Genomic DNA, 18926 nt, shown 5'->3' with positions numbered 1-18926 from the left:
TCACATTCTTTGCCAACCACATGTACTTTGTGCTTCAGCAAATTTCTTTTAGCTCAGAGGCATAGGAGTAATATGGGTTATCAATTGGGCTTTTATCCTGTTTCATCAAAATTCTTAAGCTTTCTTTCCCCTGGCTTTCTGATTTGTTTCTGAAATTTCTATCTCTTCCTCTCAGATCTCCTCCAAAGAGCATGTTGTACAGTGGTTTTCTTCTACAGAAACCAGATTTGTGTGATTTACAGCATAGGGGAATCTGCTTTGCGTGACTGTTAGCCCTTGGCTTTCGATGCAAAGGAAAAAGAAAATCTATTCACATTTGTATTCTGTGTTACTGTTCAAAGTTTGGTATTGAGATCAAGGTGGTCACCCAACTGAAAGCTATCCCATAGTAGTGCTTTCTTGCTGTACAGCAGAATAGTTTCCAAACACACTACTGACCCTGGCAAGAAATAGCAAAATGTGTTCCAAACCTTAATAAAAGAATCTTTTTCAGGAAACTATTACCCTCCAAGTAGTTCTGAGGTTTTAGGTGGTAAAGCAATAGCACAAAATTAATGTCCTCCCAGTTTGGATTTATTTATGCTAATTGATTTTAAATCTGTTTTGTGGTATTAGGAGGCCTGGTACCTGGTTAGTTTTTTGTTTAATTCTGTCTGCAAATCTGCCATTCCTGCTGTTATAAATTTGTATTGTGATATTGGCTTTCGCAGATGAATATTATATATTAAATACTTTTTAGCTATGTATGTACTTTTTTTCTTGCTAACAAGTCTTAAGTTTAAAAGAATTTCCTAGGTACAAGGCAAGGAAACCCCAGAGGGCAAGGACAGTGGGGCCCAAGCTGTTATCAAGAGAACAATAGAGGCCAAACTGTTATCAGTGGAAGATATGAAACCCAGCTGTCCTCAGGGGAAGGATGACGGGGCCCGGATGGTTATCAGCAAGTGACCATTTGCAAAAGAAAGGAAACCAAACTCCAAAATAATGCTCATCAGCAAAAATAATGATGACCAGCAAAAATAGTGCTGACCAGCAGAAAATAAAAATGTTCTAAATAGGTGGAACCAGGGAGGGGACATGTTAAATACTTCTTGAAAAAGTTTGAATATGCATCAAATCCTCACAGTAGGAGGGGATAAAAGGAGTGTTCCCGAGCTACCAGGGGTGTCCCTGGCAAGGCGCCAGGGCACCCAGCTGTTTTAACCCTTTGCTTTATTTCTTTTGTCTCCTAATTGTCTTTTATTTATATTAAATTCTTTTTATAATTTATTAAGTGAATCTCGTTTTTAAGACTGCTTTCTGAACTCAGGGATTTTTGGTTTAATGCTTATCACCTTTACAGAAATATGCTGTAATTTGTTTTATTTCCAGCATGGGGTACACATCTCAGTACATATCCAAGTAGCCAGGTGTAGGTAGCCCAGTGTGTGCTCTCCCCACCACCCAAGCTGATGCTTAGGCAAATGCCAATCTGGAAATCCCAGCCAGCCTTCCTCTCCATGGCCCTGACACCAAGCCAGATTGATTGCTGGAGCTGGCTGGCAATCAGCTAATTCTGTGTACAACCAGGACTGCCTCTTTCTGTAGATTTAGCTCTACATGACCTTACATGGTGCAAGTAAAACATTTTGATAGCAAACATTATTCATACAATGGTATTTCAAGTCTCTGTATTTCTGACATTGAACATTATTTAGTAATTTTTTTTTTTTTTGCATTTACAGAAAACTCCTTTTCTCTTTAATATATATTAAATGTACCCATTTTCAATGAATTTGAATTTTTGGCTCACTTGACCTTCATAGGAATAGGAAGAAAGGTTGTCTGCTCTTGAAGCAAAATTTCAATATTTGGTTGAAATTCCAGGTTATTACAGCTGGTGTCAGTCATAAATCCTCTCAGACTTCCATCCTTAAGTGGAAAGTTCATCAAATAACTGATTTCCATTTGCTGTGTTTATTGTTTGCATTTAATGTACTTTAGAATGTTGTTAATGGGTTTTAAGCAAAAATTCAGTTTCTTTTCATCAGACTCAAAATATGGAGATGAATCTTGCCAGACCTATGATACATTCTCACCTAATGTTTAGAAATAGCTCATCACTTCTGTTCTGTGCCACATTCTTGAGGTCTCACCCCTTCTAGAAAGTCAAAGATGTCCTATCTGCTGCATTCATATGAGTCTGCAGCATTTTATATGAGGGTAGCGACAGATACGATGTCAGATGGCATTGGATACTGCAGATTGAAAGGTTATCATTGGGGATCTCACCCACATGATAATCTAATTAATATTTTTTAAAAGTTCTAACTACTATTTTTTTTTTTTTTTTTTGTGCAGAGCCTACCCCTTTTATTCCTCAGCAATGTCTGAAAATTTGCATCCTTGAGCTGGACTGGGATCTTGCTCATATTTAAACATTAGCTGATAATAATTTTATGCATCATGTAAACCTTTACATAATGAAGTGCTTTGGCATTCATCTCATGCAGTAATATTTACTTTTTGATGACAAGCTAAACTGTTACTGGTGTGCATAGCATTCCAAATGCCCTCTACTATTACAGCCTGATTTGCTTTGAACCATGTGGTTGCATTTTAAATTAATAATATAATATTAAAACACTTACTAGAAATAGTAACTTCTGAATGCTTAGCCCTTCCCAACTAGAATATCTGTGGGTTTTAAGTGTGGTCTAAAGAAGTGCTATTTTCCTATCTCAAAGGACTTTCTCCCCTTTATTCCAGAAGGGAATTTGACCCTTAGTTTGCAAATCCCTGCTCTTCTTTCCTTCTCATATGCAATGTTCTGTGACAATAGAAATATAATGTTCAACCTTGGTTTGTCTTGTTAACAGCATGTGGTTAGAATAGCGTGCTGCCACTTCAGTTACATTTTTGCACTTGTCCCTTACTGTCTTGGCTGGTTTCCAGCATGGTGATTTATGCTTTATTTGCCTCCAGATGTGATTATTGCTTTTCTTTCCTGGATGGGCCCTCTGAAAGAGTTCTTCACACATTAAAACGTTGAAGCTCTTTAAATCATGGACTTGCTTGAACTAATTTTCAGTGAAAATGAGCATAAAAATTCCTAAAGGAACAGAAAACACCTGGACAAAATTTTGATTTCAATAAAAATTGAGAAACTAAGATGTCTTGGCTTTAAAATGATGATGTAAGCTATTAGAGATTCAATATAACCTCATCTATTTAAGTGGAGCCCTGGGTTATATTTTCTAGTCAAGGGAAACTTTTCTGTGCTGCTTAGTATATTTAGTGAAAACTCACACTTACATGGTGAAACGACAGTTTAAACACAAGGTTTTTATAAGGCTTTGATTTATTTCTTCTTTCACTTTAATAATTACTTTAATGCCTATTTTAATATATGTTGAACTTCAAGGAAGTTAGAATTTTATATTGCTAATCAGTGCTGCATTCAGAGCACCTAACCTTACAAATACATTCTGTTTCAAGTAAGACTTTCTTTCCTCTACTTCCCCAAGTATCCACAGAAAATAGTTCACCTAAACAAGTTATGATCACAGATGCTGAAGGTGAGCACAAAAATAATCATGCTTTAGAGATCAAAGCTAAGGATTTTGAATTTTAAAAAATGTTAGTTTTTATCCTTGGATTCAGCTCCTTCTCCTCACTACAGGTACTCTTGAGTTTCTTGTGTTTAAGTGTATGTTGCCTCTGACTTCAGTATGAGTGATGGACTAGCACAGTTTTCCATAAGATGTCTCAAGAAAAAGCTGGAGTAAATATTAATTTGGAGTAGATATTAACATCTTTGTAGGAAATGGCTTGGATTCAGACATCTGGAAAATGAAAGCATTATGTATTGACCTATTGTAGTTTGCTAGAATGCTGGTAATTTCATATTCATTAGTCGTGGTACCAGGGGAGAGAGCATTGCATTTAAAAGCAGAACTGCTTATGCTGTACTGTTTAGAACAGTACTCCAAAACCAGAGAAGAACCATTGCAACTACACCTAATCAAGCAAGACTCATTCCAGTTCTGCTGCCTTTAAGTACATGGGGTCGACATGTGCTCACTTGCAAAGACTTCTTCACTCCTGTAGCAGCAGGAGGCAGATCACCTGCTATGTCTAACCACATACAGGCAAAGCTGCCCCACTATGGGGAATACAACAGACAGCACAATGGAACTGATGAAGGAGCCTAATATCTTAGGCCTAATCAAACAGAAACCATGGGAGAGTCAGACACGGATCACTGCTCCCTGGGCAGTAATGAAGAGATACATTGTGAAACTTTGTAAGGATTACCAGGTAACTGATGTTATGAAGAATGTGTGACCAATGGGGAATTGTTACCAAAAACAGAATGCTATATAAGTGCCATACAAGTGAAACTATACAAATGCCTTGTATACTCAATAAAATTGGCTTCTAATCTTGACTCAGATGTTCCCGTCTCTTGATCACTGAAAACTGGTGCCCCCCATGAGGAGCAAGAACTGGCCTATCTGTCCAGAAATTGGTGAGCTTCCTGGAACTGGAAGTGCTGGTGCAAGAGCCAGGAGTGGGCCCAAAATAACCTCTCCACGAAGAAGGAGGTGAATCTGGGAGAACATGGGAAAAAAATATATCTAAAGAAGAGAGAGACATTTTTGAACTAATGCTTGCTTTGCTTGTAAAACATGGCAAATCCTTGCCAAAGCTGGACTTAAAATTTATTCTTAGATGGGAAGCTGTTATGCGTCGTGACGTCACTGCCTCCTTTAGTTTTACAACTGCTGTTTGCGATGATGTGGGGGTTACGCTGTATGATTTAGCTACTATGAGCTGGAAATGCATATGCTCCCATCTTGAAGGGTGATTTTTGCGACATTGAAAAAGCAAGACCAGTCTCAGTCTCAGTCAGCAGGGAAAACCACCCATAGTGGGAACTCCTAGCTAATTCTGGAAATTAAGGAATTATGTCACACAGCTACAGAACATGGGCTGGAGTCTCCTTTTTTTGCTATTCTTTTAAGGCCTACATTGTCAACTTATCTTATGGCCTCTCATGATTCAAAGGGACTGGTGAACTTATTAATGCCAACTCAGTATGCTATTTTTGATGCTCAGTGGAAACAGTGGTTAGAAGCTTTGCTGGTGAAATTTGTAGGGCATGCAAACCGGATTATTGCAGCCCTCACAAGGGACCACCTAGCCAGAGAAGGGGCACACTCACACCCTGTTGGGTAAGCCTGCATTCCTAGAGAGGTCCTTGAGGGCAATACTGAAACTGCTCATATCACATTTTTAAAGGTTCCCAATGCTGCGATCCCCCAAAAAGTATTTACTAACATAAAGCAAGAACAGACTTAGTCTTATATTCAATTTATTGACCACTGAAAACAAGCTCTTGAAAGACAAATTGACAATGATACTGCCAGAGAAGTGTTGCTTTTAAACTTAGTTGTTGAAAATGCTAATGAGGACTGTAAAAAGCTGCTAAAGTCCTTGCCTAAGGAGGAACTCACTTTGCTGGAAAAGGCTGAGGCTTGTAATCACCTTGGCACGCTTCAGCATACCGCAGCAGTTACTTATGAAGCTGTGGGGGCTGGTATAGCTGATGCCTTTGTAGCTATGATGATTATGCCAGGGAACCCCCGAATGTACTTCGGGTGCAGGAAATCTGGGCATTTGAAGAAGGACTGTTTTGGAAAAGGGGAGGTCAAATCCAAAGCTCCCGGTATTTGCCCTCAGTGCCATAAGGCAAGGCACTATGCTAATCTGTGTCCTTCCAAGTGTGATTTTGAGGGGCGTCCGATGTCGGGAAACCAAAGCCGAAGCGTGGGGTGGCACCACACACAGAGACAAATGCCCCAGCCAATGCCTCAGAGCAGACCACAGCAAGCATCAGCCCAGCTGCCACAAGCAGCCTTTGCCAGACCATTGCTGATTTACAACCCACCACAGCAGGGAGTTCCGGTCTGGACCTGACAACCTCCATCACAGTAACGTTACTTAATTCATCTGTTCATTTGCTTCCCAGAGGAGTTTTCAGACCACCAGGGCAGCGTATGCATGCATTGCTTTTAGACTGGTCATCCACTTCTTTGATTTGGGACTTGGTTTGTTGATTTGTTCTTGTTTCATGAACAGAACTTGTTTGGTGGTTTGTTCTCCCTGGGGTTACAGACTCTGACAATGAGATAATGATCATGGCTTGGACACCTCGACAACTTTACACAGTGCCCCAGGGAACTCGAATAGCTCAAGTGATTTAACTTCCCCAAACCATGAGCACACCTTTCACAGACATAACCAAACGGGGGGATTTGGGTCCACTGGAATACCCCAAGTATGCTGGGTACAACCTGTATTAGAACAACGCTCCACATGCCAATGTACCCTGACATTAAAAGGACAAAAGATAACACTTGTCAGTCTCATAGACACAGGGGCTGACGTTACACTTCCCTCTCAAGCTAAATGGCCCCCACAGTGGTCCCTTGCTGAAGTGCCCCAGGCGCTTTCAGGCACTGGGGGGAAAAAGCCACCACTTGATACAGATCAAAGGTCCCGAGAGACACCTCACCTCAATCAAACCATTTGAATTACCAGTGCCAATGGTGCTATGAGGGAGGGATGTTCTCTCTCAATGGGACTCCCAGGCACCACACCTTTTGCTTATCATTAAATAATTTTCTTTTACCACTCAAAGTCAATCCATGCAAGCAATCAAGTTCTGAAACAAACTGCAAATAAATGACAGACTTGACTAAGTCAACTTATGAGAAATTAGAGACATAACAAAGAGACAAGAAATTTAGTTAAAATAAGCTTACATGTATTAGGCATTATACTAGATATTGTTATACTTATTCCCTGTATTTTACAGTGTGTGCAAAAATTAACAGACAAGTAACTTATTTTTGGTTGAACAGGAAGGCAGAAGCATGGAGAATAAAACAGACAGCACAGTGGAACTGATGAAGGAGCCTGGTATCTGAGGCCTAATCAAACAAAAACCACGGGAGAGACAGACACAGATCACTGCTCCCTGGGGTAGAAGTGATATGTTGTGAAACTTTGTAATGATTACCAGGTAACTGATGTCACATGTTGATGTGTAATGCAATGGCTGGTTCTTGCAATTAAGGAATGAAAATAATGTGTATATGTTAAGAGAAGTTATATTGAGGTATAGTTATGTTACTGTGATTTGTTGTTTAGACGTCCTCTGTTCTCTCCGTAGTCCCCTTTCCCCCTGTATGGCTGCCAGGGGACGGCCTTGGTAGTTGGGACAGGTGGAGGGAGGGCATGTACCTTTGCCCCCTGCATGAGGCATTTGGGAAGAGGGAAGGTTTGTTACTAGGAGGTGCGGCATGACAACACCTGACCTTCAATCCAGTTGCAAGAAAGCAGTCTCCACCAATGGACGGTGAAGAAGAGTTGATTGGCAGACTTTGGGAGGGGCCAGGGTTACCTGATGCAACACCAAAGGTATAAAAGGCAGAGCAGCCATTTTGTGGGTGACCCTGTGGCTGCTGGTAACAGAGACTCTCAGCATTGCTTCTCTTCCTTATGCAGTCTTTTGTTGTATTTTGTTAAAATTTCTAATAAACCTTTGAAATTTTAAAGAAGTGAGCATTGTTTCTCTCATGAAGAATGTATAACCAACAGGAGATTGTTACCAAAAATAGAATCCTATATAAGTGCCATACAACTCTACTTGTATACTCATTAAAATTGGCTTCTGATCTCAACACGGACGTCTCTGTCTCTCAGTCACCAATACCACACCAGTGACAGGAATTCGTGCTTTCTGTAGAGTAACTGGACCAATTAATCTTGGAAAGTCCCTGACCTAAGGAAAAAAGGGCTTTTTTAAAATTAAATGAATAACTGGAGGAAACCACGGAATAACAAGGTCTAGCTCATTATTCTATTTATTAACAGCAGAACTGTGTACCGCTGGTTCTTTACAATGTGTTTGTGCTCCCTTCAATTACTTGCTGAGAGCCACTCAGATCCAGCCCTGCGTCATTTTTTGTACTGCACGGGAACATGAATCAAGTCTGTCACACTTTTGATGTGGCTGCCAAGTCAACACTACAGTCATTGTAAGTACTTAGCAAAACCCCTCCATGTTTTCTGCCAATGAAGACAGAACAATTTTTGCCCCTTTGCTTGTTTTTATCACTCTGTGGAAGATTCCTTTAAAAGTGACATTTATTTGTCAGCTGAAAAAAATTGTTAGGTGTTGTTCTTAATTTTAGATTTTGAGATTTATGAAGTTCACATTTTGTTTTTCATTTCAGGACATATTGTCTCAAAAAGCATAAAGTAAATGTTATAGCCAGCATTTCAGTTTTGCATTATCTTACTTTGGTAGTTTCTTTTTAAAATTCCTCTATTTGTAAGGAATCAGATCTAGCAGTAGTCCCTCCAGAAAGCAGAGGTTTGGATGGGTAGATGCGTACTGAATCCCAAAATACAGTTAAATACAAACTATCCTAATCTCTTTATGGCAGAATATTAGGCTGACATTGTCAGTTTAATTTCATCAAAGGGGAAAATGTCCTGTTGCCCCAGGGACTCCAGGAAAAGGTTTTTTCAGTTTTGGTCATTATGCCAGGCATAATAGTCTGTTTTCTGAATTGGTGTTATGGGCTTCAAATAAAAAAAAGTATTATCATGCAGACTGCAGTATATAGAAAAAATCCATGCACTTTAATTTGGGTTGTCTGTAATGGACAAAAGTTCCAGGACAACATAAAACTATGGTAAAATTCCAGCCCTGGAAATTAGGTGGTCTTTGTTTCTGTATCTAATACTGCTAATCTGGTAGTTTTCATTACACCTTGGATTTGGTTTTGCACTCCTTAGAGTTCAAATCAGTCTTAATTGAATAGTTCATGCCAATGTCACAGTTTAAGACCAAATGACAGTGCAGAGACTAAATGGATTTGGGTACCAAAGCACTTCAATCATAGATTTATGTAGTCTTTGAAATTACACATCTCCCCTGTTCTGTGTAAGAGAAGGCACAGTCCAGGAAAGAAATTAATGAGTTAGCTTGATTGTCCTTCTTTAACTATGACCATCCTCTTCTGCACAGGTGTCCTTGGAGATTGAAGCCATGATCCCAAACCCTTTCCCAGGGTCATGTGTCCCCTGGCTGCCCTCCCTGCAAGGCTCCAAACAGAGAATGCCTGGTTTTGGCTGGCTGGTTCTTGAACTCAATGCCTGATAACTGGCTCCCTGCTGCCCACAATCTGCTCCTCTCCAAGGTGGGTGGGCTTCTCTACTCAAGGTAGGTGACTTCTCTACTCTCATAAATAAATTACTCCCTTATGCTGTAGGGATGAGCTGCTAGGTTGTTTTCTTTAAAGCAGATCTGCAGTGAGTTTCTCAAACTCTTCACAATCATTCTTTAAGTGTCAGGTATTAGCACTGGAATTACAGGAATTAGATTCTAACCTACAGCCCATTTCTCTGATACCTAATAATAAACATCAACAGTTCATTTTCTATCTCCCTTATTATATTTAAAACAAACAAAAAGCTAACTGCATTGCTGCTGCTGACATTGGCCATAAAGCTCCAGCTGTACACTTAGTGTAAAAAAAATGAAATTAAAATCAACGGCACCAACAACCACCCCCACATCCCCAGCCCCACTGAAACATCAATAAGAAAACCTGTGACTTTAGAGAATGAAAATATTTCTCAATTTGATTTGATACAATTTATTTCCAATAAGTTTCACAGTCAGGAGAAAAATTAAAAAGTTGTTCTGTTTAGAGCATAATAAAAAATAAAATTTAATGGATTCATTTGCATTTTTCTATCAGTTATCCATGATTCATACTTACCTCTAGGAATGCAATACACATGAGTCATACAAAGAAACAGCCTCTGCATAGGAAATTACCCTGTCATTTATAAGTAACATTGCTTTCCGGAGCTGAAGCAAAGATGGGACATGGTAATCACAGATAAATCTCCACTGACTTGGAGCACTTGTTTAGAAAACCCACTCTCCGTTGAGTGTGTGAAACCAGTGCCTGACACAGGGCATATGGAGTGTGCAGTTACTAACTCCCATTTGCTTTGGGGATCCTGGGAACCTTTCAGGATTACCACTTCAGCTAAGTTTTTTTTTGAACAAGATACATTAAAGGGCACCTTGCACTTTGGTGTTCTTACTGAGCCTCCTTGCAGAGCTGTTCTTCCCTTTCTTGGAGCCCTATGTACACCTGGAGTCAGGTAGTCAGGCATCAGATTCCTTGTCTGCTCCATGCAAACTTCTCCCTTAGCACACACTTAGCAAGCTTGGAAAGAGGCTTGGTGAGAACAGCAAAGCCAGGAGCATGTGCCAGGACAAGGTGCCTCGGGGTGGAGTTGCCAGTTTGACAGCCAGGGGCTGTCTGTCCCACATTCGACAATGAGCTGAGCAGGGCCATCCCCAAGAAATGTGGTTGTTGAAGCACTCTGCTGAGAGAGATGCAACTACTACGGCTCTTGTAAGACCTTTGATGAAGCCCTGTGCCTTGTGCATTAATGTGTCCTCCTAAAATTTCTGGAGGCTTGTTCTCTTTTTATGAGATTGTCATTTAAAACAGATGGAATGAAGCCCAAAAGCTTCCTAGTTTTTCTCTTGAATTTTCCCAAATTATGGAAATGGGAGAGAGAGAAAATATCATACCAACAACGTCTGTTGACTGCCAAATGTGTTGTAATTCTGTGGCCTTTTAAATAAATGCTGTTAGTATGTATTGCAAAGCCTGCAAGAAGAGGAACTAAACATACGATGATTTGAAGCCCTGTACTCAAGAGGCTGAATATCATTCAGAATGAGGTTTCTAATTTCAAATATGAGTAAACCACAAATTTTCTCAGATCTGGAAATACAAGACTGCACACCTTCAATCACTAGTATATAGTGTATCTGATTGGTATTTTCAGAGCATCAGTAAAACTCACAGAGAGAAAATAGACATGAAAACTAGAGTGTATGCATGGAATATCATGATTATGTTATATATGCGTCTGAGATTTGTACTTAATTCAAGCCAGGATCTAATCCAGTTCCCATTAAGTCAGTGGGAATTTTGCCAGTGAAAACAATAGTAACAGGATCTGGCCAAAATAATTTAATCCACCCTCTTCAGCTGCTGTGCTCACAGCAAGAATGTTACCATTAAGAAGTTTATATGGACATAAATATTCACTTTAATTTCCTAGAGTTTGTCTACTTGCTTAAAATTACATTTGTGATTAAAAAAAAAAGAGCAACACAGTGTACTATAGCAGCATTTTAATCACTCTAGGTTCAGGAATAAACAGAAAAACATCTTAAATATTTTATGCAGATAATATTGTAATTTTGAGTTAACAATTTATTTTGGAGTTATTTCTATCTTTTTCATTCTCTGTTGGTTTATTTTTCTTCTGTTGGCTCAAGTTTTCACTGTGAGAGTGATTGTGATGAGTTTTGAATTTTTTTCTCCTATAATTGCATTCTGGAAAATTGTCACTATGCATGTTGTATCACTGAATTGCATCTTGCTTCATGCTGTGATTCCGTTCCAGAAAGAGGAAAAGTTTTGGGGTCTATCGTACTAATACTATGTTTAATGGACTGCTAAGCCTTTCAAGGATGTAAGAACATCAGCATAGGGAAGTTTTTAGCAGCTGAGGCTGCTAAAAATTTTTCAACAGTATTCAAAGGTTTTACTACACCAGACCTTCATCAGTGCTGCCCTTTTCCCATGAGCTTCATTAAGAGCTGCACCAACTGGAAATTGCTCAGGTTTAGCTAGTTGGCTTAGAACTTCCTGAGGGAGAACAAGATGCCTATTCTGGAGACCTGGTGGCTTGCACCCCTGTGCCTGGCATATTCTCTGAGCTGAGTAACCTTAATACTTCTGCTCTGTGCCCTTCATTTCCTTTCCACAGCAGGAGCAGCAGTGAGCCCTGATCTGTGAATGCATTGCAGTTGCAGTCAGCCCTTCTCAGAGAAGGCGAGCACTGATGTGCTCCAATACACGGGAGAAAGAGGGGAAAGAGGGCTCTTGCTTCCAGGCTGGAGCAGCCTGTCCTTGGAGGGCTACACCCGTGGAAAGAGAGACCCACGTCGCAGTGTGCCCATGGGAGGGACTCAACGTTTGCAGCAGGTGTGTTAGGGCTGCTGCTTGTGAGAGTGGACCCACGGCAGAGTTCACAGAGGACTGTCTCCCGTGGGAGGGACCCACGGTATCACAGGAGAAGGACTCCTTTAAGGAGCCTCTTTTAAGAGCTTATTTTGCTTCTCATTATCCTCCTCTGACTCTGTTAGCAATAAAATTCACTTTGCAACTTAAGCTGAATGTGTTTTGCCCATGAAATATTTCTCCCAGTCCTTACCTTACTCAGAAAGTGTTTGCTAAGGTTTTTTTCCCCTCTCCTCTCAGCAGCTGTAGCAGGGGAGGGTGAGCGCGCAACTCTAGTCGGTGCCTGGTGTTGGGCCAGTGTAATACCACAAGAAAAAGTCACTAAAATTTCAACTTTTCCCCTGCCTTCTCTCCTTTTTTTCTCCTAGATGTATTTTCTTCAGTTTCTGAAGCCTTGAAAATCTTTGGGGGTTGAACTAAGGCAAGAACATACTATACATGCATTTTAATGCCTCCTTATGGCCCCACAACAATGTCTAATATTGTTGTTCTTCTTGGGTCATCTGAGTTTCCTCTCTTAGTTTTAAGAACCAAACAAAAGAAAGTCACTGAGCGCAGCCTAGTGCAGGCAGAGGGGCCCACGAGAGGCAGCAATTGTGGTTAACATGGTGTGTACTGGCCATGTGTGGGTGTTCATGACCCCACTGAGAGATTTGGTATCTTCACCTCCTCACAGGACAAATTTTAAATTTGGTTTGATCTATGTTTTTTATTCTTGCCAGCCCTTGGATGTGGTCTCAGTGATGGTATCCAAACCCTTCTGTTTGCCCGTCCTGCTGACTTTGATATTGTCGCTTGCTTTTTCTTTCCTTCATTGTCTAGTCTTACTTCCTAGGACTATCTCTATACAACAGTATAGTGATATGCATATTATTTTTTTTTCTTTTATATTAATATTATAACTGCAGAGGCTGTTACCCAGGAAATGATTGGATCATTTCACAGTGGATATCTGAATCCTGTTAGTGGGCAGTGAAGGTTACAAAATTCTCATACTGTCTCCTAAAAGTATTTGGGGGGATTTTTTCAGTGCATCTGCAAAACCATTTAATTCTGTATTCTGACTATCTGGTTATAAAGTTGAATGTATATTAAATCTGGTTTTTGAAAGAAACAGCAAAATTCAATGCATTGAATTAAAATCCTGGATAGGAAATATAAAAGCATTCCTCCTGGATATATTGAGTTATGAGTTGTGTGACTGAACATTATTTTATATTTATATTTGGTGAATTATTTATTCCAAATAGATTAATTATAAAGATGACTCTGAAAACAAAACAAGATCTCCCAATGTATAGTTGCTTGATTGTGGGGGTGGGTGGTTTTTTGATTATCTAATCTATTGAGAGAATCCATGCATCTTTATTATACTACTTAATGGCCTGAAAATACATTATGACAGCATAGTAGCTTATTTATAGATATATAAAGTTGAATTACTTTTAATGAGATATTTGCATACAATTATTGCAATCACACTGAAATGGAACAGCTACCTAAGCACATTTTTGAGACTTTGGCTCAAGAACTCTGAGGATTTCCCTTTGCAGCTGCTGATAGAAGTAAATTTTTTACCCATGCTCCAGACTGCAGTACATGCTCTACCACTGCTTCTGGAGGGAGGGAGCCCCTGTTGTTCTAAATTAAACACTGATTCCCCTGAGAAGTCCAATAGGTCCAGTGGAAAACACAAGCATCTAATGTTTCTATGGATGTCAGCTATCATAGCAAGTCTGTTTCCTATTTCAATTAATATTTTGCATAAATCAGTGTTTTAGTAAAATAAGCAACACCACACTGAAAAGAACACAAGACAACTGTAATTAAGCTATATGTTTAGTAATGTGCTGAACAAACAATGGAAAAATTTACTCTTTGGTTACTAAATCAATTGTAATCAACCTCTGCCCGCCCACTCATCCACCTTTATGAGCAAATAATACAGCTGTAGATATCAGGAACAAATCCAGCAACTAAATTAATAAAGCAAAATTGGTGGTTCAGCTACATACATTGGCATGAATGTATTGCTCCCTACAGCTTTATCTCTACAAACATCTTTTCTCTCCCAGAGGGCACTTTAAAATCCATACTGTTAAAATAAATATTAAGAAATTGCTCAGCATTATAATTACAACATCATTTAAGAATTTCTCTGCCTTTTGCCAAATGGGTTGAAATATGATGGATTATTGTTAACAAATTGTTTATCTCCAATAGTCAAAGACAACCTATGGGCTAGTATTTGCTGTCAGGCAGCTTGTCAAGCTTACAGTGATCATCTGAGAGAGGATATTTGTAGAATGGTGACTGCCATCACATGGTGTGCGATAGCAGGTCAATGTGATTCTGCCACTTCAAGGTAAATGCTTGATAGTATAGGATCATCTTTCATCAAACCTTACCTCATAGATGTGGGCAGACGAAAGGCATTTCCTGCCTACCAGAGTAAGACTGAAGTTGCAAGGGATCTGTTTAACATCTTCTGGAGCCTGAAGCCAAAAATTGCATTCTTGTTAGCTTGGCAACAGGTCATGGTGACGGGCTGTATCATGGGTTCCTCCCAAAAAGGAGTGATGATGATAACTAGGAAAGCATGAAAAAAGTGCCTGCTCCATGTCCCTGTGTCCACAGTAAGGAGCATGGCAGCATCCTGGGCTCAAGGCAGCCCCACTGTGCCTGTCTGGGAGCCAATGTGAACAGAACTAGAGCACACAGAACCCTGATTCATTTTAGTGTGTGTAACACAGACATGGGCGGAATATATACACAGGCCTTTTATAACCCTTGGGAACTACAACAAGGGGATGTCAGCTCAATTACCAGTGGCTCTGGTTTGGTTATCCTGCAAACTGCAGTATTCATGTATGGCAGGAAGTGTCTGGGAATTTCAGGTGAAGTGCACACAGATAATGTGTTTAATGCTTTTATCTTATTAACCTGTAATTATTAGTCAGTGAACTATTTAAAGAGCTAAGTGCTATTTAACAATAAAGGACATTTCCTTGCCAGCTATTTAAGTCTTCAAAGAGTGGACATGGCTTATGGGCACGAAAAAGAATGAAAGGAAGAAGCAAAAGTCTCCAATTCCTGGGTTGAAATTCCCTGGAGGTGTTTGTCCAAAGAAGGGAAAATCCAGATCTCCAGAGCTTATCCCTAAAGAGAATGTAAAACCACATTACTTTTCTGTTTCTTATATAAAAGATTCCAGTAATCAGGATTTCCTAGATAAAGGTCCTAGAAAGAAGCTATATCTTAATTTTTGCTGGCTTCCCACAGAGTAGCAATTATTAAATCCAATAAATACTTCCTACAAATATATATATATATATATTTGCAATGCTGAAAGTATAATTCTTATTGTAAGAAAAAAAGTTTTACGACTTTACTCATAGTCTATAAATATTAATAAAATAATTTCTAGTAGAGCCTTTTGAACTTAGAAGATACTTAGAAAGTATGCAATTATTACATAATGAAATCAAGAGTTTGAAGGGACACAAACCCTGAAAGAAAATTCAAGTTTACTTGGAAGATTCTGATACATATCTTCAGTGATTTTTAAAAACATTTTGGGTTCTAAGTTACACTAGTGCCTTGATGATATTGAAAATCTTGAGTGCTGAGTTTTGCGGGATTACCAGTTAAGAACTGCTAGTGGCTTGATCAAAACCACAAAAACTAGTGAGAACTTAAGAGCTGGAAATGAAAGTCTTTATTTTCATTTTTAAAATTATTCTGCCGTAACCAACCTGTGTGCATTGGACTGACTTTGTTCCAGATTTCTTTACTCCATAAATATACAAATAGCGTGATATACCAGTAGGTCCAGCTTTGAATATTCAGAGAAATTGCACTATAGGATCTGTGGATGATGATGAGATACTAGGCACAGGCCTCACTGGACCTTATATATCCAAGTTAGCTGAAAAGCCAACTGCAGCAGCAAGCTCATGTCTCCTGCACCTGCTTTGAATGTTTGGTGATAGCAGCTACAGTAGTACCTAGATAAAAACAACATTAAACTATAGAGAAACCACAGTAACATTGAAGAGTTGTCAGTGGCTGTGGCTGCAGTGGGAAGTGGAATGGGACAGGTGTCCTACAAAAGCCCAATTATTTCTTTCAATGCTTTATAATAAGGTAATCAGAATAATATAGGGTATGAAACTAATTCTGGCATTGGAACATGTTGCGGTGCATTGTTGTTCATTATATTTGATTCAATTACATTCTTTATTGTTAAGTTGTACAACCCCCCCCCCCCCCCCCCCATGTTAATACTTTGGTCCCAATCGTGCCCTCCTACCCCAGTTGCCAATCCACCCTGATACCTGCCCCTTGTTCCCGAATGTTCCCTGTTCCCCCTCCCATTAAGTTGTCAGTCCTCCCTTGTGTCAACCCCCTGCCTGGACCGCCCCGTTTGGAATTCCCCTGTTCCTCCGAGCCCCATTGGACCATGTGCCCCACTCTCCTCCCCTGCGGTTCCCCATTGGTTTGTGTATTATGTAACCCTGCCTTGTGCTCCTCCCCTAAGTCTTCCCTATTGGGTTATTATTTGTACACTCCCCTTGCTCCTCCCCCACACATAAGTTGCTGTACCCCTGTATCTTTTGTCTTTCTTCCCTGGAATCTTCAAGAGAGTAAATCCCTTTTGGAAGCCACATGGAAGACCTCTCCCTCGTCCTTGCTCCTGCCCTCGACGCTGGACAGCCACTGCCGTAGAGCATAAGCCCTAAGCTGCCCTGCTTTCCAGGAGCAGCCCACTCTTGGCTCAGTGCCGGGAGCTGGCTGGGGAAAAAAATCTGGCTCCGTGTCAGGAACACCATGTAATTCCTTTAGTATACAACTTCTCTTCTAGGGAATGAGTTGGGTGCAACAATGTGGATTCTGCTGCACCTAAGTGACACAGGTTTACTGATGAGAAGCAACTGGAGGAATCCCTGACAAGTAATTAAGTACATCTGTCTGTACTGCATAGGCAGTGAAGGCAAGGATTAATAACAATCCCAACAGTTCTCATCAGACCTGAAGTAGCAGCCTACTGCTTCTTGCATTCCATCTTTTTTTTATTAGCAGAAGAGTATGGGGAATATTGTGAATGTATTAAATAAACCCAGGTGTACCAAACTGACCATGCAGCAGCTTGTTTGAGAGGTCAGTTCTGTGAGCTGGTGGGAGAGGTCATATCTTGTCTGGTGTCACTGGGGCTGCATATCCTGTAAGCACTTCTGGAGTGTTACATTGACAGAAGTGATGCCAGGAGGGCTTATGCACCTGAAGGCTGGGAGGATGAACAGGATGTGAGCCAGCCCTGAGTCAGCCATCCTCCAAACAGCCAAAGCTGCTTCAGCGCGTATTGTTGCCAAGGCACTTGAGGAGTGCACGCAGCTCTACAGGGACACCGGACACTGGTCACTGCTGGGGAGGGGATGCTCGACGAGCTCTTAGACCTTGCTCCCTGATACCTGCTGGGTACCACAGCTCTGCTCAGCTCTCTCATACCGTGCTTCAACCCATTTAAATCCTTTGTGTCTATCCTGTGGTACAGGCACTGTGAAGTGAGGGAATCTCAGAGGAATGTCTGAGTTGACCCCAACTGGGCCAGCAGGCTGATGTGAGGCATCAGTTTCTTCCTAGGAGTGGAAGCATTGCCCTCCTGAAATTACAAAAAGCTTAGTGGTCTTACAGAGTGTTTACATACGTTTAAAATAGAGTGGATTAAATGGAAGTAAAAGATAAAGAGAACAAATGTGGACTTCATTAAGATTTATAACACATCAAACTAGAGAGAAAAATTTGCAGTAATGATTAAGCAAATGAAAATAAGTTACTTTGCATTACTAAGGGACAGTTTATATTGCAAATCCACTGTCCCATATTGTACAGTATGCACACATTACAGAACCTCGTCATTATCTCAAGTCAATAAACAACATTAGCACAAAGCCAAGAAGATTTATAGTATGCATGAATTTCTCTCCATTACTCTTTTCCAATGAAGTTTCTGTAACTCTTTCTGTTGCATTTGAATTACTTCACTGATGCAGCTAATTCCTGGATTAACTCCCTTAGCTCCAGTGGAAGCACTCCAAAGATGATTTTGAGGTGTACAGTAAAATAGGTCATACAGTGAGTAGATGGATATTATAAAACAAAGTACTCATGTTAATTGCCAGTGGCATCACCCCATCAACGCCAGAGCAAGTGGATTTTTCCTAGCCTGTGTTACAGATCTCTATTACAGAGCAGTCATTTCTTTATTTTCTTTTTCTATTGTTTATGTTCTAAATCAATTAGCTCATTGGAAACTATTTTTCCTTTCATCTGGAGACAAGTGCTATTTCTGTTTATGTTTTTATAGTTATTACATAATATGGCTTTTACTGTTCTTGTAGAAATGTTCTCTTGGACTGTCTATCACCTTCCAACTGAAGATCCCAAAGCACATGGCCCATTTTATGCCTCCCAACACTCAGAATGTATATAGGTAATTTTATAGATATTTAATAAGCAAAAGGAGTTAAATTTCTGACTTGTCTGGAAAATTCTAATGGGTTTAGAGTGCTTGCCTTTTGGGAATGATCCTTGCACATTCATATCCCAGCTGTTCCTTCTGGTGGAAACCTGAACATTACTTAGAGGACTGTGTATCTAAATGGATTTTCTGTTGTGGGTGGAGGTTTACATCAGTGCAGTGATGGTTTTGGATGGGCCTGGGTCTGCTGCAACAAGCTGTTA

At 40.1% G+C, this 18926-nt stretch overlaps 1 protein-coding gene across 2 annotated transcripts in view; it reads left to right on the top strand.

Moving 5' to 3' along the window:
• CABCOCO1 (ciliary associated calcium binding coiled-coil 1) overlaps nucleotides 1–18926 on the top strand; it is a 152684-nt gene that overhangs the window by 65799 nt on the left and 67959 nt on the right. The window contains exons 1-2 of one of the 2 annotated variants that reach the window (XM_088059819.1): nucleotides 8039–8087; nucleotides 9086–9280. The gene's annotated coding sequence lies outside the window, so the exon portion shown is untranslated. Of the gene's footprint in view, nucleotides 1–8038; nucleotides 8088–9085; nucleotides 9281–18926 lie in introns of those variants that run through there. The other variant, XM_088059818.1, reaches the window with a different exon arrangement.

The sequence above is a fragment of the Pseudopodoces humilis genome, chromosome 9 (assembly GCF_049639895.1).
Source record: "Pseudopodoces humilis isolate 2021_Gansu_Grassland_sample_001 chromosome 9, ASM4963989v1, whole genome shotgun sequence".
NCBI lineage: Eukaryota > Metazoa > Chordata > Aves > Passeriformes > Paridae > Pseudopodoces > Pseudopodoces humilis.
Note: the sequence above shows the minus strand (reverse complement) of the source record. Positions and strands in the feature narration are given on the sequence as shown.